This window comes from Myotis nattereri, assembly GCF_964212035.1.
Source record: "Myotis nattereri genome assembly, chromosome: 12".
Lineage (NCBI taxonomy): Eukaryota > Metazoa > Chordata > Mammalia > Chiroptera > Vespertilionidae > Myotis > Myotis nattereri.
In genome coordinates this window covers 39394240-39419560 of record NC_138087.1, presented here as the reverse complement: position 1 = coordinate 39419560, position 25321 = coordinate 39394240, and the positions used below count along the sequence as shown (strand labels likewise).

Here is a 25321-nt window from a genome sequence, read left to right as displayed (position 1 = left end):
AATGGGCCTAGATCTGGGGGCTGCAAGGTGCAGGAGACCCCAAGCCTCCTTCTCACCCCAAGTCAACATTCCAGTGGCCCGGAACCTGTGTGCTTGTCCCCACTTTTTTCTCGTCATTTTCATTTTTCATGAAAGTAGTATGAATAACAAGCCCCTCGATATTAGAAGGAATCATTTCTACAGGACATGGAAGGTTAAGAGAGCTCATTTTTATCTACCATAAATAGAAAAGCTTTGTGTTAGCCGTAAGGTATTTCCGTGAAAAAACGAAGAAAAAGAAACAAAGACAAATAGTTATTTGATCTGTCTTTTAACAATACCCTCCAGTTGTTATAAAGTTTCTTTCCTTTGGAAAAATCTTGGCCAAACAGGAAGCATCCTGTATTTTATATAAAGAATATAGAAACATGTGAAAACCCAACCAAAAGGCAAATGCCCAAAGTCTTCAGTGCCCTGTGTCCTCCTCGACAGCCAAACTGCTGCTCCCCAGTGATGGAGGCCAAAGCTCAAGGTAAAGATGAATTAAAATCGGCAAAAATCCCAAGCCACAAAAGTAAACACTCCTACATGTTACAGTACTACATGTGTCCCAACTACACAAAAAAGGACATGAGAAAACCTTTTTTTCTTCCCATTTAGAAGCCTAAGCATAGAATAAGAATATGGATTTCTGCAGAATAAGGAAGCAAAAAGCTCTTCCCAAAACAACAAGACGTTCCGACACACCAACCTCTTCCACGAGGCCGTCTACGAATTTTCCCCAGGAAGCACCACCGGCTCCCAGAGTCCCCGGGAAACAGCAGCCTTTGATTCATAAATCCCAGGAGTTTCACAGAAGTCCGCTAAAAATGAGGCAAATTATGAAAAAGCCCACACGGACTACCATCTGCATCTCCCAATTTGTTACGGAAAGCTGCCAGCACGAATAAACCCACAGAGAAAGGGCCCCGTGGGAGGGATTTTGCTGCCCGCCCCCCCCCCCCCCCCCCCCCGCCCAACCCCTCCTGAAAGGAAAGGTTGGGAAAGAAGAGGGGGTGAGAGCTGGCAAAGAGAGACTCACATGGCCTTTCAACAGCCCCAGCTTCCTACCGGCCTGGAGCCACATCCTCTGCAGGACCTGAGCCGTCTTCATGGTCACTTTGGGGAGTGACCGGCCAGGCCACTGCCCACACTCCAGGCTGCGCACCCACTGCCATCCCCACACGTGGTTACGTCAGGCCGATACAATAGTGGCCCGCATCCCCAGCAAATCCTGTGGTCATCTCGCACAGTGACACCCATCCAGCAGGGACGCCAACCGCTCTGAAAAGCATCACTTGTGGGGGAGAAAGCAAGCAGCCTGGATGTGCATCACTTTCACAGCTTTCCGTTCCTCCTCTCGCCCATGCGAGGGACCTAGAGAATCAGAGTAAATATTCCTCCTAGACATACAAAGGGATTCCAGGATCTAGGTAGAAATTAAGTAAGTAGGACATTGGAGAGCAATGCTATAGAAAGGAATATTTGCAGATTTATTTATATTGACCCTCCTACAATCACCACACACACACACACACACACACACACACACACACACAAACACACACGCACACACGCACACATGCGCGCGCACAGTGTAAGCAGAAGCTGTGAACATTTCAGGTGAACTGAAATGCTAATGTTACACAGAAATTAAAAGGCATGAAGCTCGGCGTTTCACATCCTTGGAGATCATGAGGTCTGCTGGCTAGAGGAAGACAGGACTTGGGGAGTTGGTACAACTCGGAGCCAAGCCAAGGACAGAGTGCTCACTCAGCACTTCCCTCTTCCCTCCAACCTTCCTGTCAATGTAATAGGACAGAAGAAAAACAAAGGGCCTCCTATCTGTTCTTTCTTTGTCTTTACTCCCCAGGGGGAAGGGGGGAGGAGTCAGTGCTGGAAAGCACGTTTTAGGTCTCTGAACATTGAGGAAAGATGTTAAGGGGCGCCTGGGGTTTGAGGTCGAGGTGTGGGGTTTTGGAAGCATGGTCTCCGGGAACCGGCGACCATTCTCACTACTGCGTGTATGTTACGCCAGTGCACGCGGGCAGTTTGCAATGAGCGGTGTGCCATCCGATGTTTGAGGCAGAGATGTGAATAAATTTGGACCCTAGAGGACATAACCTGAACAGAGGCAAGAATGCGAGTGTTAATGACATCAAGTCTGGGGTGCAATCTCCATCTGTTGTGAGCCGTGGGTGGATATCCGTCGCCTTCTTTATAAAATGGGGATCATACCGCCCACACCTCAGAGGGCCAATGGCAACCTCTACCCAGTGTCCTTCCCTTGGACTCTACAAGACTAAGTGTGTGTTTTTTAAATACGATATATATTTTTAGGGAGAAAGGAAGGGAGAGGGAGAGAGAGAAACATTGATGCAAGAGTGAAACATCAATAGGCTACCTTCGGCATGCCCCCTACTGGGGATCAAACCTGCAAACCGGGCATGTGCCCTGACCAGGAATGGAACCAGTGACCTTTTGGTGCACAGGACAATGCCCAACTAACTGAGCCACATCGGCCACGGCAAGAATAAGTTCTTAAAAAGTGTTGGAACAGAAGAACAGGATGGGAAATTAATGAAAGTTTGCTTCAAATCTTACACTGAAGAGCGCAGAGAGTACAAAGGAACCCTACTGCCCTAGCCAGTTTGGCTCAATGGATAGAGTGTCAGCCTGCGGACCAAAGGGTCCAGGGTTTGATTCCGGTCAGGGGCACTACCTTGGTTGCAGGGTCCTCCCCGGCCTGGGCCCTGGTGCAGGAGGCAACCAATCGATGTGTTTCTCTCATATCAATGTTTCTCTCTGTCTTTCCCTCTCTCTTCCACTCTCCCTGAAAATCAATGGAAAAATATCCTCAAGTGAGGATTAACAACAACAAAACACACACACACACACACACACTAAAGGAACCCTACTGGAGGAGGATCTTGGAAACTGAGGCTGCCTAGGACTCCACGCCAGCTGTGCAGGTGTAGGCAGGCTCCCTGCACCCCGCGCTCAGCCCTGGGTGCCAGGTGCAGAGAATCCAGGTGGAGGAAAAGAGGGCTTGCTTAAGGCAGCTCATGCCTACACTCTGACAGTCCTCAGGAAATCACTTGAGCTTCTCTGGTGAGGAAATGAATACCTTTCCCCTTAAATTCATGCATACTGCCCAGAAGTCAAAGGCATCCTACAATTTAAGAGCTCCAGGTTTCCAGAAGTCACAGTTTCTTCCTGCACTATTTTTTTTTAATTGTGCTTAAAACACACACACACACACACACACACACCACAAAACACAACATAAAATCACAACCATTCCTCAGCGTGCAGCTCAGTAGCATTAGGTCCTTTCTCATTGTTGCACAATTTCCAGGACTCTCATCTTACAAAACGGAAATTCTGTTCCCGTTAAACAACTCCCTGCTTCCCCCTCCTGGGAGCCCCTGGCAACCATTTCTATGAATTGGACTACTCTGGGTACCTCACGTAAGTGGGATCATAATATATGTGTCTTTCTGTGTCTGGCTTATTTCACTTAGCACAATGTCAAGGTTCACCCTTGTAACATCTGTCAGAATTTCCTTCCTTTCTGGGGGGAATAATATTCCATTGTTATGTACAGACCACATTTTGTTTACCTATCATCTGCCGATGGAGACACTTGGGTTACTTTCGCCTCTTGACTGCTGTGAAGAACGCTGCTACGAACATGGGTGTTGCAAATATGCTACCACTCATTCTGTAGTCATTCAACAAATGTTTACCAAGTGCAGCGTGCAAGGTCTGAGGATCAAATGAAGGTCAATCCATGTACAGCACAGCCCTCGGGAAGCTTGGCAAGAGCCAGCATCTGATGTAGTCAGAGTGGGTGGGGACTGCAGGGTGTTCACCATGAGCAAAGGACATTGGGATGAGTTCTGAACAATGAACTCAATTGAGAGAAAGGGGGTGAGGGGGAGAGAGAGGAGGTTTGGGGGAGAGAGAGAGAACACTCAGGGCCTAAAGAACAACACAGGGCCAAGACCCTGAAAAAGGCCAGAGAGAAAGGCCATCCAAACCCCGCAGCCTGTGCTGACGAGCAGTTAGTTGTTCAAATGGGCATTTTGTGGTGGACAGCTGCCTCCTTGAGAAGATCTCAAGGATGTAGGGATTTATGTCTCACAGATTCCTCACTTCCATATTCACATATTCAAGCACATTTACTGAGCAGCAATTCACTGGCCCTGTGGATTGAAAGACAAGCAACACTGAATCCCACCCCAAGGCAGTCACAGCCCCGTGGGGAAGTGGGACCATAAGCACAGCTCTACAAAGACAACAGCGGACAAATAAATTTACGAGGCTCGTTCATGCAACCAACATTCCCGGGACCCCTGGGATGTGTCAGACCCTGTTCTAGATTCTGGGGGGATAGCAAGCCCAAATCCTTCCCTCACAGGGAGGAGTTTAAAGGAGGAAACAGACAATAGACAAGTGAACATATTATAATCTCAGGTAGCGGTAAGGGCCATGAGATGTGACGTTGGAAAGAACTAATGATAAGAAACTCTGGACAGACCTCTGGAGAGAGGGAACAGCAAACACAAAAACCCTGAGGAGAAACAAGGTTATTATGTTCATGGAAGAAAAAGGGCCATGAGGGGCTGGAGGAAGGTGGGTGATGGGTACCGGCAAGGATGGAAACTGAAATCGATGGCATGGGTGGAAGTTACTCACTGGGGATGGGAGGGGTGGGTGGAGGGGGATGTGCACCAGCCCCAGGGAAGGCCCACCCTCCCACTGAGGGCTCTACGGGAGCTCAGTGCTGGAGGGTGACTGACGTGTTGGGTGGGTGGAGCTTCTAGAAAGAGGGAACAGCATGGTCACAGCCAGGAGGAATAACCTTCAGGGTGCATTCAAGACACTGCAAGTACTCAGTGTGCCTGGGCAGTCAACTGTTTAGCACACATTCTCAGCATGGACAGACGTCAAAATAACTTACTCTCCAGCGTGGTAGTGGTAAAAGAACAAGAGATAAGATGGTTATGAGAGCTGCAAAGACAGGAAGTCATTAACACGCAGCAGAGCACCATACCAAGGACCCTATACAACTGCTCACGGGATAATCCTGTGAGTTAGCTACCGCTGGCCACAGCCTGGAACCCTGACAACAAAGGCTGGTGAGGGTGTGGAGCAAAAGGAACTCTCATTCATGGCTGGCGGGCATGGAAAACGGTACAGCCACTTTGGAAAGCAGTCGGATGGGTTCTTACAAAACTAAACCTCACCACAGAACCCAGCAATTGTGCTCCTTGGTATTCACCCAAAGGGAACGAAAGTTCATGTCCACACAGAAACCTGCGCACGGATGTTGAGAGCAGCTTTATTCAGAATTGCCAAAACCTGGAAGCAACCAAGACACCTTCCGGTAGGTGGATGGATAAACGGTAGTACATCCAGACAATGGAACATTATTCAGAGCTGGAAAGAAACAAGCTATCAAGCCATGCAAAGACGTGGAGAACATTGAAATGCACATGATCAAGTGAAAGGAGCCCATCAGAAAAAGCTGCATCCTGTACGATTCCAACTCTGTAACATCTGAAAAAAGCAAAACTAGAAGACAATAAAGAGATCAGTGGTTGCCAGAGGTTAGGAGGTTAAAGGGAGGGAGAGCTAAGTAGGCGGGGCACAAAAGATTTTTAGGGCAGTGAAAATACTCTGTATGATGCCATAACGATGGGATGCATGTCATTATACATTTGCCCAAACCCACATACAAGACCAAGCGTGAACTATAAGGTAAACGATGGGCTTTCGGTGATAATGACGTGTCAGTGTAGGTTCATCAGCTGTAAGAAATGTACCATTCTGGTGTGGGATGTTAATAATGGGGGAGGCTGTGCGTGGGTGGGGCAGGGAGGATATGGGAAATCTCTGTACTCTTCCCTCAATTTTGCTGCCAACCCTAAACTGCTCTAGAAAAAATAAAGTCTTAATTTAAAATACACACACATATGTATGGGATACATGTCATTATACATTATCCTATCCTACATAATAAAAGCCCAGCGATCGACCAGCGCCAACGACCAGAACGACTGGTGGACCAGTCGCTATGATGTGCACTGACCACCAGGGGGCAGATGCTCAACGCAGGAGCCCAGGGCTCCTTCTTCTTGCTCTCTGCCGCCTCCTCCGGATGCCCACAGGCCACACAGCAGCGCCACGGCTGGGCTCACAGAGCTGACCCCAGACCGGGGCTGGGAGGTGGGTTCTGGATGCCACTGGACTAAGACCTACTCCACCACCTCTCAGTGCTATTGTCCCTGGGCCCCTGGAGAGGCGAGTGCTCCACGGAAGATGCCAGACCAGGGAGCAGCCACTCAAAGCGCCCGTCCACAGACCCTCGCCTGACCTGGATGAGTGGCGCTCCCATAGTGGACCTATCCCTACAGGCCACACCCCCCACCAGTGCACAAATCCCGTGCACCAAGCCTCTAGTATATATATATATATGTGTGTGTGTGTGTGTGTGTGTGTGTGTGTGTGTGTGTGTGTGTCCTGAGATATTAAGAAACTTGCACTTGGCCCCAAAGCCACTAGGTGGCTGGTCACAATCTGAACCCAGACCTGCCCTGCATGAGTCCAATTTTAACAAGCTATGAGGCAAAGAAACATCAGCAGATAACTACATTATATTTAAGGCCTCTGTTCACAGTTCTGGTACACTAACCAGTACGGTATAATTATCATTTAAACAGACCTTTCTTATTTGTAATTACAAAGCCATTAATAAGGCCAAAAGGAAGGTTCTAATTTGCCAACAGAGATACATCCCTGTCTGCTTTATGATTTTCCACCTGACTAAGCCTGCGAAACATTAAAACATAGCTTCAGTTAAAAAAACAAACATACAAACCACCACCCCATGACAGGCACCAAGATAGAGAAAATTATTAACTGGCAAAAGGCAGGCTAGGAAAACAATGATTAGAGTCCGCGGGTAAGTCCTACGGCAGGGTTGGCCCTGTATGAGACACCCAAGGTAAACTGTCCCTCCCAGACCCAAGGCACAATGCTCCGGCACTCATCAGTGTGCCTGTGCCAGCCCCTGAGAGCCAGCACGCCCACCCGCAGCATCCGGAGCCTCAACGCCATGCCTTTCCTCTCAGAATTGGGGAATAAAGGCAGGACCATGAAGACCCTCACCTTTAGAAACTGTATTGCCAGCACCTGGGAGTGTGTCAGAACAGCACAATCTCAAGTCCTGCCTCGGATCTGCGGGTAAGAAGGTGCACTTTACGGAGCCCCCGTGGGATTAACATGCACGTTAAAGCGGGAGAGGCCCTGGTCCTGCAGCTCTGCAGCAGAACTCTGCTCCGGGAGGCAACGTTCTGCAGCTGTGGGTCCAATAAGTTGGCTACTGAGCACTTGAAATGTGGCTACTGCAATGAAGGAACCAAAGGCTTAACTTAATTTAAACTAAACTTGTAAACAGCCACATGTAGTAAACTTGACATGCACCATATCCCTAGCAATTTTTCAACAGTTTCCAATTTTTTGCTGCTATAATTAATACTAAGGCAAACATTGTTGTACATGGGGCATCCCACCCCTAGTGTGTAGTGTATATGTGGATTAACCAAATGTATTGACCCCACTACTTTTAAAAGGAAGTTCTAGCCCAGCCTGTGTCACTCAGTGGTGGAGCGTCAACCCAGGGACCAAGAGGTCACCTGTTCAATTCCTGGTTGGGGCACATGCCCAGGTTATGAGCTCGGTGCCCAGTGGGGGGGGGGGGGGCGTGCAGGAGGCAGCCAATCGATGATATTTCTCTCTCATCCATGTTTCTATCTCTCTATCCCTTCTCCCTTCCTTTCTCTCTAAAAATTAATAAAAACATTTAAAAAAAAAGTTCTAGCAATAAACAGTTCTGTGTCAAGGTGAGTAAAATGCCATCTTTTTCAAATGCCACTTTGAGAAGGAAAAAGAAAAACACTATTTATTTATAGAAACAGTATTTGTTTCCATACTTCAGGGATCATTTTGGTAATCTTTAAAAAAAAATTTTTTCAGCAAGAAAAGATTGTGTGTGTGCCCTAGCTGGTTTGGCATAATGGCTAGAGCATTGGCCTGAGGACTGAAGGGTCCCAGGTTCGATTATGGTCAAGGGCACATGCCTGGGTTGCAGGCTCGATCCCCAGTAGGGGCCGTGCAGGAGGCAGCCTATCAATGATTCTCTCTCATCACTGATGTTTCTATCTCCCTCTCCCTTCCTCTCTGAAATCAATAAAAGAAAATTTTTTTTAAAGAAAGATGGGGGGGGGAGTGCATGGGAGGGAGACTGTGAACTCTTTGTGGTTGATAACATTGAGCAAATGACAGTTTGAAAACATGAATGTAAACAGCTCTCAGTAAATGACATTTTATATTAAACTATTCATCTATAGACGCGATTGAAGAGTTTACAATTTATGGCTTCAACTGCATAAGTATTTGTTGCATATTTAAAGCATCATAAACTTGATAATGGAACGTGTCCACTGCATCTCATGGAAATTGAGGGAGAAAAACAAAAGAATTCTCGGTGGAACTAGTCCACAACACCATTAAGAGAGGAGGGGCAACGAAGACCAGAGGCAGGAAGGGGAAAGAAAGGTGGAGTTTCCTGCATCCACCTCCCTCCCACATGACAAGCTATTAAAAATAATGAAAATGCAAATCTACAAACTTTGCTAATGACTTTGACGTAATAATAAAACAGAGTAGATGAAACTGAAAAGCACATTATACGAAAATAGTTAGGCTTCTAAATTTTTTTTATGACAAAATTTAAAGGAAAGAGAAGTTCAGATGTTTGAAACAGCCCTGTTTCCAAACTTAGAAATAAACTACTCATTCTTAGATCTAGTATCTTGTTTACCATTAATACAGAAACTGAGTTAAAACTGACAGTCCATGACAAAAATGTGTAGGACACACCCTTCTCCCAACTCACTGTTTTCCTTTGTCGGTAACATGGGACATTTCAGATACGGGGCAACTTCTTTACTAAATCCTAAATTAAACAATGTTGAGCTCATCTCAAAAAAAATAAATCCATTTCTGCCTAGTGACATAAACTGTGGGAAGAAACTGTATACAGTCTTAAAGCATAAAAAAAGTTCCCAGCATTTCTCCTTTTTTTGAATATACTATAATTACCAGGAAATCAGCAAAGGCCACTGCATAGTAAATAGACATAATCCACTAGGTGGCGCAATAATAAAAGGAGAGAGACTGTTTCCCTTCAAACTTTAATAATCACAATAAAATCCCGCCATTATAGCTTTTATAAGAGGCCAAGTAAATGTGCAAATAGTGAAGGGGGTGGCGATGACTAAAAGGGAACAATTATACTTTTTTTTATTATTTTTTTTAAATATATTTTATTGATCTTTTACAGAGAGGAAGGGAGAGAGATAGTTAGAAACATCGATGAGAGAGAAACATCGATCAGCTGCCTCCTGCACATTTCCTACTGGGGATATGCCCGCAACCCAGGTACATGCCCTTGACCGGAATCGAACCTGGGACCTTTCAGTCCGCAGGCCGACGCTCTATCCACTGAGCCAAACCGGTTTCGGCACAATTATACTTTTCGTTGTCGTTTCTTAACATTAAATGGAAACACAAAAGCATATTACAGTCAATCAACACCCTACAGTGTTTCTGACCCTGCTCTGGGCACTGTGGGATAGTCAGAGGAATAACACTTTCCAACTGTTGATCTCTGGATCTAATTATAGGTGCGGAAGAACATCATTTTCCAGAAAAAGTTACAGGAGTTAAAGTTTCACGTGGAAAGTGGAATCCATCCATCAGTTCATTCAATAAATATTTATTAAGCACCTCTTTCATACCAGGCTTTGTAAGGAGCCCTGGAGACTCAAACAGTGAGGATAATGCACATGGTCCTGCCTTCCCAGGCATAAATCAAGGGGCCAGCAAGCAAATATAGAAGGGGCGGGTGGGGGGAAGTCTGAGGTAGGATCAGTGGATTTGTATTTTTAGCAATTTGAGTCCAAATTGCTCATCTTACTAGGAAGCAGGGAAGAAATGTAAGCTAGGTGGGCAGCCCCGGCAGGATACAGGAGCTGGGGAGGAGGTAAGGCAGACCTGGCACGGGGTCCATGTGCAGCTGAGGCATGCTGCCCAGCCCCGGCTTAGGCACAGCCAAGATCTCCTACTGTGAGAAAAGACTGAGGAACTATCATTTCTAAGGCAGGTTCCAAAGACAGCTTTGCGGCACATTACTTAAGGGTGGACAGGAAACCGCTATCAGGGCATGTAACAAAGATTTCCTAGGCATTCTGATAAATGGGCGCGCACACCAGATGAAGCCAAAGGACCAAGGGAACAAACTGCGCCATCCAGGGTGTCCACCTGCTCAGCTGATTGGGCGGCATCCTGTGCACTGAAAGGTCGCCAGTTCAACTCCCAGTCATGCCTGGGTTGTGTGCTCAACCCCCAGTAGGGGGCGTGCAGGAGGCAGCCAATCAATGCTTCACTCTCACACAGATGTTTCTCTCTCTAACAAATCCTAAAAACAAAATGCACTTTGAAGCATACTTCCTCCACATTTTCACTGATGTTACTGATGGAAGAAGTCTATACTCAGCACTTCCCAATTGGCCCCAGTTATCAGTCTGTGACCTGCCTCAACTGACACCAGAAGCAAACCAGCCTTTGGCACGCCCATCCAACCCCTTCTCCCTCTCGCTATACCATAGCCAAGAGGGCCTTCGGACAAGAGCATCCTCGTGAAGCCAGAATCTTTCGCAGGTCAGCATCCTGACATGACTATTCTATGATGTCAAAAGCATATGTGAGAAATTCTAGGAGTTTTGAACCAGGGGCCAGCCAACATTTCCTTAAAGGGCCACATAGTTGATATATTTTAGCATTATACCGACACTGACATTACCATTTAAAATGTAAGAACAGCCCTGACCTGTTTGGCTCAGTGGAGGAGCGTCAGCCTGCGGACTCAGGGGTCCCAGGTTCGATTCCGGTCAAGGGCATGTGCCTTGGTTGCGGGCACATCCCCGGTGGGGAGTGTGCAGGAGGCAGCTGATCGATGTTTCTCACCGATGCTTCTGACTCTCTGTCCCTCTCCCTTCCTCTCTGTGAAAAATCAATAAAATATATTTTTTTAAAAAAAAATAAATAAATAAAATGTAAGAACAATGCTTAGTTAGTGGGCAAAAAAACAAACAAGACGAACCAAACAGGCAGCCGGCTGTAGTTGCCAATCCCTAGTTTCAACTTATGCAAAATTCAGTGACAGGTGACTAATGTGCAGGTGTCTGTTCACCCAGACCTGGTCCTTTCCTGCAAGGTGCTCACATTGGTGCTGAGGGAGGTGCACACACTCTCTGATCTTTGCTTTCCTTCCTCACTTGTACCTTCAACAAGCCTAGGACTGTCCTGAGCAGCCGGTCCCTGTTTGGGGAGAATCCTGTTTTGTTTGCCTGTGTATTTCTTTTGCTTTTTAAATTAATAATGAGTGGGTTCTTAGCGGGGACATAATCCAAAAGTCAGGTCAATTCAAAGGGCACTACCCTTGGTTTTGGTAACAATGGGAATTCCCTGGTGATATTTTTACCTAACCTAAAATCTGAACTTGTCCACCATTTCCAATCACGTTCTGAGGGGGAAGCTGGCCGAAGATCAAAATCTTGCTTCAGATTTTCCTCAAAGTAGATGATTAACTACATGTGTGAGTATTATCAACACAAGCACTGGGCAAGACTCTGCAAAGAGCCGAAACCGGTTTGGCTCAGTGGATAGAGCGTCGGCCTGTGGACTGAAAGGTCCTGGGTTCGATTCCGGTCAAGGGCATGTACCTTGGTTGCGGGCATATCCCCAGTAGGAGATATGCAGGAGGCAGCTGATCGATGTTTCTAATTCTCTATCTCGCTCCCTTCCTCTCTGCAAAAAATCAATAAAAAAAAATAAAAATAAGAAGACTCTGCAAAGAAATGTGATGGACACAGAGAAGGGAAAACCTTGGCTCCTGATCTCGGGTGGGGATGCTATCTGGGCACCTCACAGAAAGACCACAAGGATGCGGCCCCATGGCCCCAGGCAAGCCCTGTGTTAGAAGAAACTTGGTAAAGAGCAAGACTGTAAGTTTCCACTACCCACCATGAAGTCTGACTCAATCTGATCAAAATTATATATCCTGCATTTGTCCTGGCTGAGCATACAACCATCTTGGCATGTCATACAGTGTCAGCCTTATCACACTGTCTGTGGGAGCACATCTAACTCATCCAGCTGGGTCCTGGGGGAGAAAGCCGTGCAGGAGTAGGTGAGGAAGAGACAAAAGCACCCTTAATAGCAGGAAGGAACAGGAAAGAAATAACTTCTAGAGATTTCTTGAGATTTCCTTGCTCTTTCTACCCCTTGGTTGCTCTGGTTTTCGATGTTCTCCTACCCCACCCATCCAAAGGCAAACACCTGGCACTCCATAATGGCTTGGTCCATCATCAAAATGTTCCAGCTCCAAAATTCCCCCTCACTTGTATCCCCATTCAAAAGCCTCACTTGCCCGGCCGGTGTGGCTCAGTGGTTGAGCATCGTTTTGATTCCTGGTCAGGGCATGTGCCTCCATTGCAGGGCTCAGTCCCCAGTTGGGAACATGCAGGAGGCAGCCAATTGATCAATGATGTTTCTCTCTCATCTTCGTTTCTATCCCTCTCCCTTCCTCCCTCTCTAAAAAAATCAATAAAAACATATTTTAAAGTTCCTACTCTATCCATGCACACGGTGTCGGATACATATCAGAATAATCTGACTGTCCTATGTCACACTAAAGTGAGTGTCTGGTAGCCTAAACCTCTTTGGAGGTATTTCATATTTTAAAAGATGTACTTTGACCCTCAGGGAACTTGTGGTGGAATTCTGACCTTTAACAGGCAAGTTCCCAAACACAGCATATCTAAGATGCTCTTTCTGATTCCACTACCCATGTGCTCTGTAGCCATTCATGTAACCACTGCTTTTTGTGGGGAGAGTGGATGGAATGACACAGTCATTTCTAACTGGAGACTGTGAACTTGAAAAAAGTAGACTTTCACTTGACAAGACATATTCTTAATATTTCTGTAATAAAACTGTGATTTTTAACTAGTTGTCTATGTAATCTACAGCCATGAGGCTGTGTCTTGCTCATCTGATAGGGTCTTTGGGGCCTCACACAGTGGTGGACACACAGAGGTCACTGAAGAAGGTATCAATCAATCTCTTAACATTGGCATATTATTGTCACTTGTGATTCCCGGGCAGGCAGAGGGGAGAGGGTCCTCTACACATTCGATGATAACATTTAAACTTCTAACAATCAACAGAAGGATGCTGTCTGTTGCGTCTCCCCCTATTTCTTTGCGTATCTGATTCTGAAAAGCAGAGGCTGGCACAACTGCAAAAACCTGCAGGTTTCAAATGAGTCCCATGGACCCAGGCTCAGATTCCCTCCCGGTCACAGGAGCTGTGTGACCTCGGGCAGGTTAACATTTCTGAGCTCAGTGTCTTCCCCTATAAAAGTGAGTTTTAACACCTGCCCCCAATTGATTGGGACTATTCAACGAGACCTGTACCAAGGGTCTAACAGGACATCAACTGCAGGGCTTCCTTCCCTCGCTTCACAAGAGAAACGTGACGTCTCAGGGCACAGAGCAAAATCAGCTGCATCTGCCTGTGCCCTGGGCTCCCTCATGAGCGGGCATTTCACACAAACCTCAGGAGTCAGCTGGAGGGAGCCTGCCCTGACACACCCATAACATTTATAGAAAACAAGCGCACAGCCCAGAGCTGCTTTACAAGCTCCATCAATGCACATTTTCAACTTGTCGGTCCAATAGTGCAAAGTTTTTCAGGTTCCCATAGTCTCCAAGCCGCCTGCCAAGTGCTTTCTTGGGAGGTAGAGAATCTAGGGAGGAAGGGGAGAGAATGCACACCCATGCCGCCCACATTTCAGTCCTTTGGGGCCCGCCTTCTCCTTTCTCCTTCCTTCATTTACTGAGCAGCCATTCTCGGCTAAGAATGCAAAGAGCCAGAGCTGCCCTCCGTGTGAAACTGAGCCCCCTCCCCACTCCAGGGAGGACCCAGGCCTCACCCAAAACACACCGCTCTTCCGAAAGGACGGACACATGCAGGGAAGTTTATGTCTTACTGGGGACATTTTGCAGAGCTCGGTGTCTCCAAGCATTCGTTTTGATGCAATTCATCCCAACCAAAAAGCTTATGTTGGCCCTAGCTGGTCTGGCTCAGTAGATAGAGCGTCGGCCTGTGGACTGAAGGGTCCCAGGTTCAATTCCGGTCAAGGTCACATGCCTGGGTTGTAGGCTTGATTCCCAGTAGGGGATGTGCAGGAGGCAAACGATCATTGATTCTGTCTCATCATTGAAGTTTCTATCTCTCTCTCCCTCTCCCTTCTTCTCCAAAATCAATAAAAAAATATATATATTTTTTAAAGCTGATGTTGCTTCCCATGAAGATAATGGACTGTCCATGTAGCAGGCGACACATCGAGCCAATACACCCAAGCGGGAACAAACGAGAGGCTGAGATACACCACATGCCCCAGTTTTTATGACACTTCACTGCATAAATCATTATCCCACATATAAAGCCCAAAGAACAAGTCTGGTGGAATGATATGCTACTGCTGTTTTTTCAGGACAGTTCATTGCTGGGACAGAATCCAATCAGGTCAACATTTATATTTAATCATCTAATCACACTCAACAACTCAGAACAACAATGCAATTGTTGGCTGGAGCTTACTAAGCCCAATGAGCTCTTCCCCCACCGTGACATGGGCATTCCCCTTTGCGCCTCTTCTATTAATAGGGGAGAGGCCGTCTCCGCAGTGCCTGCCGGCTGCAGATATCCGTGGTCAGAAATACCAAAGGCATCGCCGATGTGTATTCCGGACAAAGTAAATCACAAACACGGAACTTCGATATTTAGCAGTGGCTCAACTAATTTTTATTTTTAACCCAGTTCGGGTTCCCCACATTTCACAGAGGAAAGGCCCACAAAGAATTTCATCTTTGAAAAGTGGGTGACTGCCCCGACCGGTTTGGCTCAGTGGACAGAGCGTCAGCCTGCAGACTCAAGGGTCCCAGGTTCGATTCTGGTCAAAGGCACTGTTATAGGTTTCGGGCACATCCCCAATAGGGAGTGTGCAGGAGGCAGCTGATGGATGTTTCTCTCTCATCAATGTTTCTAACTCTCTATCGCTCTCCCTTCCTCTCTGTAAAAAATCAATAAAACATATTAAAAAAAAAAAAAGAAGAAGAAAGTAAAGTGGGTGACTAACCCATTCCCACCGGCGAGGAGGTTTTCTGGGACCCAGATGGGTGGTAATGCAGTTTCTGCTGCTTTTCTCAATCCCCCACCTTTGGTGGAATATCAGTTCATGGCAGAACTTTACTTAGGCTTTTTAAAAAATTGTTTAAGGATATTATCACATAGAAATAAAGGCCGTACTTCACAAAAAATACACAAAGCAGCAGCACCACGGGTTTCCTCTCCAGGCTGTGACACCGCCAGCTGTAACACTGGTAGACAGGGCAGACATATATATTTAAAACCAGTCATTTCTGTCGAAGGAGTGAATTAGGTCAATGTCCGTAAGAAGCTCCCCTTCAGCTCCTCTTTCCACTCTCCAAACAGTGAAGCCCTTTGTCCATTGTATCAGCCACTGTGAACTGTTTGGACACCCATTGTCAGCCCTGGCCGACTGGGTAAGTCTGGCGAAGAAGAGATGAAACGGGGGATTCTGTCAATGTATTTCTAGCACATTCAAATTTAAGGAAGCTTTTGCAAAGGAGCCAGGCCTGCGAAACCAGTGGCTAAAACGAAGTTACCAATCATGCTTATCTGGGAACTTCAAATCCTCCTTGCTTTCCTTATTGCTTTAAATTTCTCTGCAAGGAGCCTTCAGAAATAACACTACAGATATAAGCCTAAAATAAAACATTAATCGATAAATCACTCGGTCCCTCTGTTTCTAGCTAACCACCTTTTCAAAACAATAACAGTAAGGTCCTCAAAGAGGTAACATCGGTCAGAGTTATACGGAAGATTATGCGAATGAGAGAAGATTCAGACATTAGACAAACTCAGTTCTTTCCACGTGTGCCATCGTTATAGGGAGGACTTTGCCAAAACTGATTCAAGATTTTTAAATGTCTCAAGAGCAATACATTAAGTAACCAATGTCACCCCAATAAATTTAATAAAAATAAAAGAGCAATACATTATAGCTCATATTTCATAATATAAGCTAGAAAGAGGACAGCCACTGTTGCCCATGTTTTGGAAGATGCCGTCAGCACAAAATAATCTCCATTTCACTTGTCAAAAGATAAACTTAAAGATGGGGGGGGGGGGGGGGAGAGAGAATATCCTCTTTAGCCCATCTATAAACCAGACTTATAGATCACCTTTTACTTACTCTATTAGAAGCTAACGAGTCAGACTGACTTAAAAAAGAAAACACTCATTCAGTTTCATTAAGTTATACATCAAAGCAGCAGGTCTTAGAATTAAGTCACCTTTCAGTTTCTGCATTAATTTGTAGTCTTGCAAATTATAATTTCTCAAGCAAACTCATAAAAAAAACTCTCAAGAATCACAGAGTAGCCGATATGACTCAGTGGTTGAGCATCGACCTATAAACCAGGAGGTCACAGTTCAATTCCAGGTCAGGGCACATGCCTGGAGTGCAGGCCAGATCCCCAGGGGATGTGCAGGAGGCAGCTGATCAATGATTCTCTCTCATCATTGATGTTTCTATCTCCCTCTCCCTTCCCCTCTCTCTCTAAAACCAATAAAAAAACACATTTAAAAAAGAAATTACAGGATGAAAGTTAAACATATCCCCAAGACATGACCTAGCAATTCTACTCCTAGGAATTTACACAAGGGAACTATGTGCTTACTAGTAAGTCCACAAAACAAGGTGTAGGTGATGTTCATAGCAGCTTTATTCATAATAGGGGGGAAAAAAAAGCTGGCAATAAATCCCAATACCTACCAACAAAAGAATGCCTAAACAGACTACAATACATTCCTACCAGTGGAATGCTATTCAGCAATAAAACAGAACTGTGGAACCACCTTACAACACAGAGGAATCTCACAAAGATCATGTGAGCAAAAGAAGCCACACACAAAATCTTGATTTCATGTCCATGGATCAAGGCCAAGCAAAACTATTCCTTGCAGGTGAGGTGCTAAACAGTCGGAAAAGTGGCCGGAGAACCTTCTAGGGGGATGGAAAGTTCTTATTTTTGATCTAGGTGGTAACCACACAGGTGAATGCACTCATGTATAGACTCATCCAGCTCTGGAACTAGTGGCTGCACAACATATAACTGAATTAAATGCCACTAAACTGTAGACTTTAAAATGGCTGATTTCATGTTACGTGTATTTTACCACAATAATAATAAAAAAAAAATTTACCAAGCTCTCCACTTGAGATTTGTGCATTTTACTGTATGAAAATTATGCTTCAAGGAAACACCATAAAAATAATAATGTAGAAGAAGCTTCAGGGTGAGTGAGCAGGCTCGGGAGAACAGACTCTGGACACCACTGTTTCCATGGGAGATTTTTTCCCCAGTTTCAAACCAATATTTTTAACCTCAGTTCTTCGGTAAATTGAGTCAACCTTTCCTGCCTCTTCCTGCCTCTTGAGTAAAGGCATCTGCACACTGTGCACCTAAGCAGTTATCAGTAGACTAAAAATTTCTCCCGGACCTTTGATTAAAATCCGAATTTAGGTACTGCGAGAAAGAAGGCCACTGATAATCCAAATGAACTCAGAGCCTCTTCATTGCCATGTGTCACCACTGGCCTGTTTTTAGTCTCTAACAATAACACCAGATGGAAAAGCACAAATGCTTCCAGTTCCATTTCTGGAAAATGTCAATGGGTGTCTAAGATGCCACAAATCCCTCTCCCCTCTTAAAACTCACCCAGACACTAAACAGGCCGGCCCAACGGAGGCAGAAAAACTCAGGGGTGCCTGAAGGGACGCTGAGACTCAGAGGACAGAGAGAGTTTACGCTAGTGAGCAGGGAGGTCTCACAAGAGTACCCAGTAGGCTCATCTTCAGCGCCTCTGCTAAGAACACATCCGAGAGGCCTCCCAGCTGCAGACCTGCCTTACAGTCCACCTTCATGCCACAGCAATGGGGGCCCTGGGGGAGACGCCCATGGGAAAGGAGGGGGTGCTGGAGTCTCCCCGTGTGCTGCTTTTACTGGGAAGGGTGGAGGGGAAGAGGAAGGAGAAAATGATGGTTTTGTTTGCTTGCCTGGGCTGCAGAGTAAGGAAAAGAATCCAGCACGCACCGGGCTGGTACATTATTTAAGCTGCAACTGAATAATAGATCCTTCCATCACTTCATGAGCTAAACAACTATAGCCACTCAGGTTCCCAGTTTGTCTTCGAGACCAATGCCTTTCAGAGAGAACCCACTGGATCTCTTTTTATTTTATTTTATTTTGTTTTTTAACAGTTTATTGCCTTTTTTTTTTTTTTAGAGAGAGTAAGAGAAAGGGGGGTGGGGGGAGAGAAATACCAATGTGAGAGCATAACATCCATTGGCTACCTCCTGCACACCAGCTATGAAGGACCAAGCCTGCAACCTGGGCATGTGCCCTGATCCAGGAGTGGAACCAGCAACGTTTCAGTACACAGAACAACACCCAACCAACTGAGCCACACGGGCCTCTTTTAAAAGACAAAGAAAATAAACACAAAAGTTGTTACGGAGCCTGGAAACACTGTAAGATGACAAGAGTTAACAGAAATTATTTAGAATGTTCTTTCTCCAGGCTTTACACCCAAACACTTAGAACCCTCAGAAACTTAAACACCGAAAAGACTTCAGAGACCATCAACCGTAACAGCTCATTTCCCTACGAAGAGACGGAGAACTAGGGCTGCTTGCCTTGCTGAAATCACCCAGCTGATTAGTGGCAGAGCTGATACGCCCCCACAAAAATGGTCTGTACGTAATTCTGCACTTTTTTCCCTTACGAGCTATCATCTCCTCACTGTAGAAGTGCCAGGAATCCACTCTTCTAACTTCTCAATGCATCTTCAACTCTCACTAGTGTATGCAACAAGCCCTCCCCAAATCAAGGCAGTTCGATGTGGTACTTAGTCATGTTCCTGGTGCCCTGTCTTCTGGGGTTTGCAAGATGACTCAGGCCAGGGAGGGGTTCCCGGCTGACGGAAGTGAGTGAGCTCTAATAAATACTAGCATGTGCACACTAACCAATCACAGGCGAGAAGGCGGCTGACTCAGCCTGAGCGAAGAAGGTAGGGAGGAAAGCGCTCCTAGGAATGAGCTCACCAGGAAGTTTCTTCTAAAGGACTGCTCTTTTCAAAACCAGAAACGGCTAGTTTTGCTAAATTAATTCCCTCAAGTAAGTTCATTCTGCTTTGCCAGATGTACTTGGCCACAGTCTTCCCAGGATTGGGAATGGGCTGCTGGTTTCTCACAGCACACATTCCCCTGCTCCCCATCATCAAGTTCATTCCACCCAGGAGCACACTGCTATATAAGCATAAAAGACACCCCACAACCTCGAACAGGAAACACTTCCTTTCAGACTGTGATTACAAATGGCTCTCAATGAATGAAAACAGGCAGCTAAATGCGGAACTTTATTTCCTCCTAGGAAGAACAAAAGTCCTAGAAGCTGCATGTAGTAGAAGACTTCATTAATTCCTTCTGATGACGAGAAAGCATTATTTCCCCTGCTCACCTTCCACTCAGGTACCTGCTGTATTCTCTCAGCTCTACCAAAGCTTTCTTTACTACAATGGCAAAGATATAACTGGCTCTTAATCATTATCTATTCATTGCAGCTTAGTAACTGTTACTTACCAACACCTATCCCAATAATTCTCTCCCACAATGTGTTATATACATTCCCTCCAAACACCTCTGACTCTGACTAACAATACTGTCACATACTGTTAATAAATAGTTACAGTATATATTTAGCCCCATGCTTACACAGGGTATCTATCAGATGAGGCACACTATAATTAAAGTTTCAAAAGGTGATGCCAATTTTTTTCTTGCAAACATAATGTTTATATTTCATATGAATGATTAAAGTCCACAATAGAAATAGTAATCACCATATTAATGAATTCTAAATCCATGATTACATGTGCACATAGGTAAAGTTTAGTGAACATCTGTATTCTTTGCCATGATTTATGGTATAATTTGAAATTTTCTGGTTTATCCAGCTTCCTAAAATACAAACATGTATTTCAGTCATGAAGATCTACCAAGAATATGCTTTCTCCACCAGTACCATTCCTGCAACCCCAAATCTCACCACTCCCTGCCCCCCCCACCCCCCCACCCCCGCCACACACACAATGTTGGGGGAAAAGAAACATAAATTAAAACTATAACCCATGAATATCATAATTAGGCTAAGTATTAAGTCTGAAAGTTACAATAAACATTACAAAAATGTACCTTGCTATGGTCTGCCACTTACAATGGTGTGCAAGTGATGCAGGAAAGTTTGGTTATCTTTTTAAGGTTAAAGACCTGATTTAACTTTAACTCCCTGGCGGAGGCACTAAACAAATATCTGTGCTGATTTAAATGACTAAAGTACAAGTTACTAACTGAAGGCTTACGATTTTTCAAAAATGGTGTGTGTTAACAAACACAAGCAGGGATTTTGGTGACCCAAACAAAGCCTCTTCTATCCTGGTTTTATTTACCTACGTGAGCTTCACATCTCTCATTTCTCTAGGTCAGCGGTTCTCAACCTGTGGGTTACGACCCCTTTGGCGGTCAAACGACCCTTTCACAGGGGTCGCCTAAGACCATCCTGCATATCAGATATTTACATTACGATTCATAACAGCAGCAACATGACAGTTATGAAGTAGCAACGAAAATAATTTTATGGTTGGGTCACAACATGAGGAACTGTATTTAAAGGGCCAGAAGGTTGAGAACCAACCACTGCTCTAGGTCAAGGATTCTCTACGACAATCCTTGTTATAGCCTACTTCACAGACCAATGGAAACTACGCTTTTCAAGTTAAATGCATTTACACCTGAGACTGGCTCTCTCCATTCTTGGGCACTGATGGATGGCAAAGGATCATAGGGTAACTTCCCTCAGGAGTGGCCTTTTCATTCTACCCTGTAAACGCCATACCGACAAACCTTAAACACTGCTCACACGAGGGCTTATAGGACGCTGAGAAAGGAAGGAGAATTGGGCAAGCCATTAAAGAGCTTCACAAAGTCTTCAATAACAGTAAGAGAGCTCCGTGGATAAGAAGAGCAAGATGCACATGTTAACACATAAAATCTGCTAAGTTCAACCTTCCTGGCTTTTCTGGGCCATTCTGTGCCCAACTTTCCTGAAGGTGACGTCAAGGTATACCTAGCTCTCCATAAACGTCACCATATTTCCCACGTCTTAGATTTGAAGGACTATCTTCATGATTTCTGACTTAGTCTCATACCACTCATCCTGATAATTTACTGTTTTTCTTAAACTGAACTGTTACTTAACACTTATTTTTGCCTCATTCTAAGTAACCTAATCCATTAAATAAGTTAGTTAGGTAGCTGGCTTTATGTTTTTTTATTCTTCAAGCACAATATTCATGCATAGTAATGGAAAGACAGGGTATGCCCCTCTCAGCAAGAAAGTCTGTTTGTAAAGCACACTTTGGAAAACACAGTTTGGGGGACAGCAAACGAGGCAGAGAAAATGCTTAATCAAACTCTTAGGTAATTTTTCAATATGCCAGTCCCTAGACCAGCCGTGGGCAAACTACGGCCCGCGGGCCGGATCCGGCCCGTTTGAAATGAATAAAACTAAACAAAGATCGTACCCTTTTATGTAATGATGTTTACTTTGAATTTATATTAGTTCACACAAACACTCCATCCATGCTTTTGTTCCGGCCCTCGGGTCCAGTTTAAGAACCCATTGTGGCCCTCGAGTCAAAAAGTTTGCCCACCCCTGCCCTAGACTCTCCGCTGAGCTCACAGGTTATGGAGGCTGATGAAGTTTTGGGTGCAATGCCTGGCTGGATGATGGAGGCACCAATGGTTGAAAACCCAAAATGACACGGGCACCTTCGCTGGAAGGCCTCTGCAGGCCGGTGGGGCTCTAGTAGTCAATCGCCAAGTTCAGCAGTCAGTCACCACGTGCTATTCTGAGAAGCGCATTTCCTAATCAAGTTAAGAAAGTGGGAGCAGGCACTTTCCAACTCAGAACTCCGCCTCTCCTGCAATATAACGTGGGCGATGTACAAGCTTCATCACTGCTTTCCTAGGTAAACTTCCAGCCTGGACCCAGCTACCATCAACACTGGATGTTGGGAGTGAGTACCTGGTAACTTTTCCCATTGCTGTTTCACGGTCTTTTAAAAAATGTTCAATGGAAATACCACCCCAGACCCTCACAAATTTGCTAGCTATTTAGGCGTCCAATAACAAGGGTCATGACAAAAATTCTTGTGGGGGTGAAGTAGGTCCGAAGTAGCTTTAGGGATGATTTCTTTTTTAACCTTAAAAAGGGTCACATAAACACTGAAGTTCTTAACCCATAAGTAGGTGTTAATTCTGGCCTGGGTCTTTGTTTCTGAGCCTTATCTACCCTTGGATTGAGGATCAAGAAACTTAGTAAAACACCTGAGATCATCGTTTTGCCCCATCCACCCAATTTTCTAGGAAAAATGCCTCTCAACACCAAGGCTGGCTGGCCCAAGGCCATCCTGGCCAGCAAATTTCAGCCCCCTGATAACTGCTTAGGGTCTAATTCATCAATGAGGCATGTTATAGGAAGTAAGCTCCCAACCTAGACAATTTAATCTGAAGCCACAACTCGTTACTGGGATTTGTTTCAGGGATTAGGCAAAAAAATAATTCCCAGATGGCTCACATTCTTGTTAGAAGTATGTTGAAAGTTTCAGCAGTGATTACTAACCCTTCCTACCTCTTCACCCCACCCCAGGCACGCCTACACTTCATGCCACTCCCAAACCAAATCTGCATGACTTTTTAAACTACAATTTCAAGAACCTATGTGCCTCCTAAAAAAGAAAACCACCACCACCACAACAACAACAAAACCTTCAGGGGAGAAAACCTTGCAAATTCAAAAGTCACTGTAGGAATGTTATCACCTCCCTTGCATTCCCAGGCACTTCTGCAGAAGATAAATGGTTGGCCTGTGACCTTTTGTCAATGTACAAAAAACTAGACCAAAAGTTAAACAAATGTAGGGAGAAGTCCTAGCAAATGGTATTCCCGGGGGGTGATATAAAAATGCATTGGTCTTAAGCATATGCGTGCCTCAAAAATAGTAATATTTCCCTGTGTACGGATTGGGGTGGAGTATTTACTGGGAACCTGGTTCACTTCTGTATATAAACAGTCAAGTCATTAACACAACAGGGATTTCTATCACTTCTCCTCCATCTGCTCACCCAACCCCCCTTAAAGTTCTCTTACTGGCATTCAAGGCCTTTCAAGAGAGTGTAACCAACGCTTCCTCTTTTCCCTGGACACCCACAGGGCACCTCCTGTCTATACTTCTAGATCCCACATCCCTTCTCAGCGTTGGAACCAACACTTACATAGTGGGAGCTCTTTATGGTTCCTATTACTAGCTGCCATTTACGTAGCACCCACTACATGGCAGGCCCCCTACATTATTTCATCCAGTCCTCACTCAACCCTATTCGCCCCATCTTCCTATACTGGCTGACGTTGTAAGGTATCTGTTCAAATGCCACCCTTTCTTCCCAGCCAGAATCCCTGAAGGGAGCGCACACAGGACATCTCTCTGTGCTGCACACTCCCTGCCCCAGCCTCGGGTACCCCAGCAGCGTGCGTTGCAGTAACACAGTGCTCAATTTTCAGGTCTAGCAGAGACACTTCGAGGCAGAATTTGAGTGTGGCTCATCAACCACACGCGGTGATGAGCACAAGAGGTGCTCACTAGGTGATTAGCTGCCCCGTCCTGGAAAAAAAAAGTTACAGGCAGTATTTCAGAGAAGAAAATTCCCCTTCATCAATGTCTGGCAGCCGCTCTGGCAAAGCTCAAGAAACACATCCAAAGTCACTGCCGCCTTAGGAAACACCCACCCCTCACCTTCCCCAAAAGGAAAGCCGCAGCGCCGGGCCGCATTTCTCCCTGGAACCCATCAGTCTGAGTTATATGCATGCTGCCCCGACAAGAATGTGGTAGAGGTGCCCTCTTATCATTTGTATTCCCCACACCGAAGTGAAGTGGTTTGTGAAAATGTATTGAATAAACACACTTCATTCTCGCGGCACTTTGCTACAAATGCAATCACCCCTACTAACTTCTCACTGAAAACATCTCCTTCCCGGTGTGTGTGTCTCCTCTCGGAGGGGTCCTGACAAAGAGGGCCCTGTTCTCCCAAAGTGACCTTCGGCGCCCCCGGCACAGACCACGGAGGGACCTGAGAAGAGAGCCTCTTTCCCTCTCTGCTGGGGTCCCCTGGGCGGAGGGAAGGGGGTGTGTGATCGGAGGGCAGTTTCCAGGATGGTAAGGATCTGCTGGGAGCTGCAGGGAACCCACAGCCATTACTCAGGGCACACCGCTGCCGGGGAAGCCGCCGCGCTGCCGGAGAACTGAGGCTAAAACAGAGGTGGGAGGCGTAGTCCATGACTAAGCTCTGGAGCATTCACTGTCAAAACCCGGATTATTTATAACTTCAACTACTGTGTAAGCGCGGGAACCCGACAAATGAAGACATGAAAGAGAAGGAACTAATGACAGGCAAGATAATGCCCGAGCAGAAGGCACTCCGCGCTCCCTTGTTGTGGTTTCTCCTGACGCTCCATCTCCAGTCCCCGCCGAGGACAGTTTTTACAGTGTCGCGCGGAGGCAGCTGGCTCCAGGGAGAAATGAAGAGCCTGGTTTCTAGGAGTTGTCAGTCTGCCTCAAGCACACGAACACCAGTAACTTTAGCCAAGTACAGAGTGTGGTCTGAAACAGAGAGGGAAAGCCCAAAGCCACACAGCAGGTGACAGGCCGGCTCCAGAGATGCCTCCAAGGGAGCAGGGATCCCAGACAGAGTGCAAGACAGTCTCCCCTGCTCAGTGACTTCATCTGAAACCCGAGAAGAGAACTCAGGAGCCCCGGAGGCCCCCAGCCTAGCCCCTGCCCTCAGCCCTCCCCAGCGGGGAGAGAATCCCAGCTCCCCACAGCACATCTGGGAAGCCCACCGT

At 45.8% G+C, this 25321-nt stretch overlaps 1 protein-coding gene across 5 annotated transcripts in view; it reads right to left on the bottom strand.

The window, feature by feature from the left end:
* TJP2 (tight junction protein 2) overlaps positions 1-25321 on the bottom strand; it is a 107294-nt gene that overhangs the window by 43869 nt on the left and 38104 nt on the right. The window lies entirely within an intron of this gene.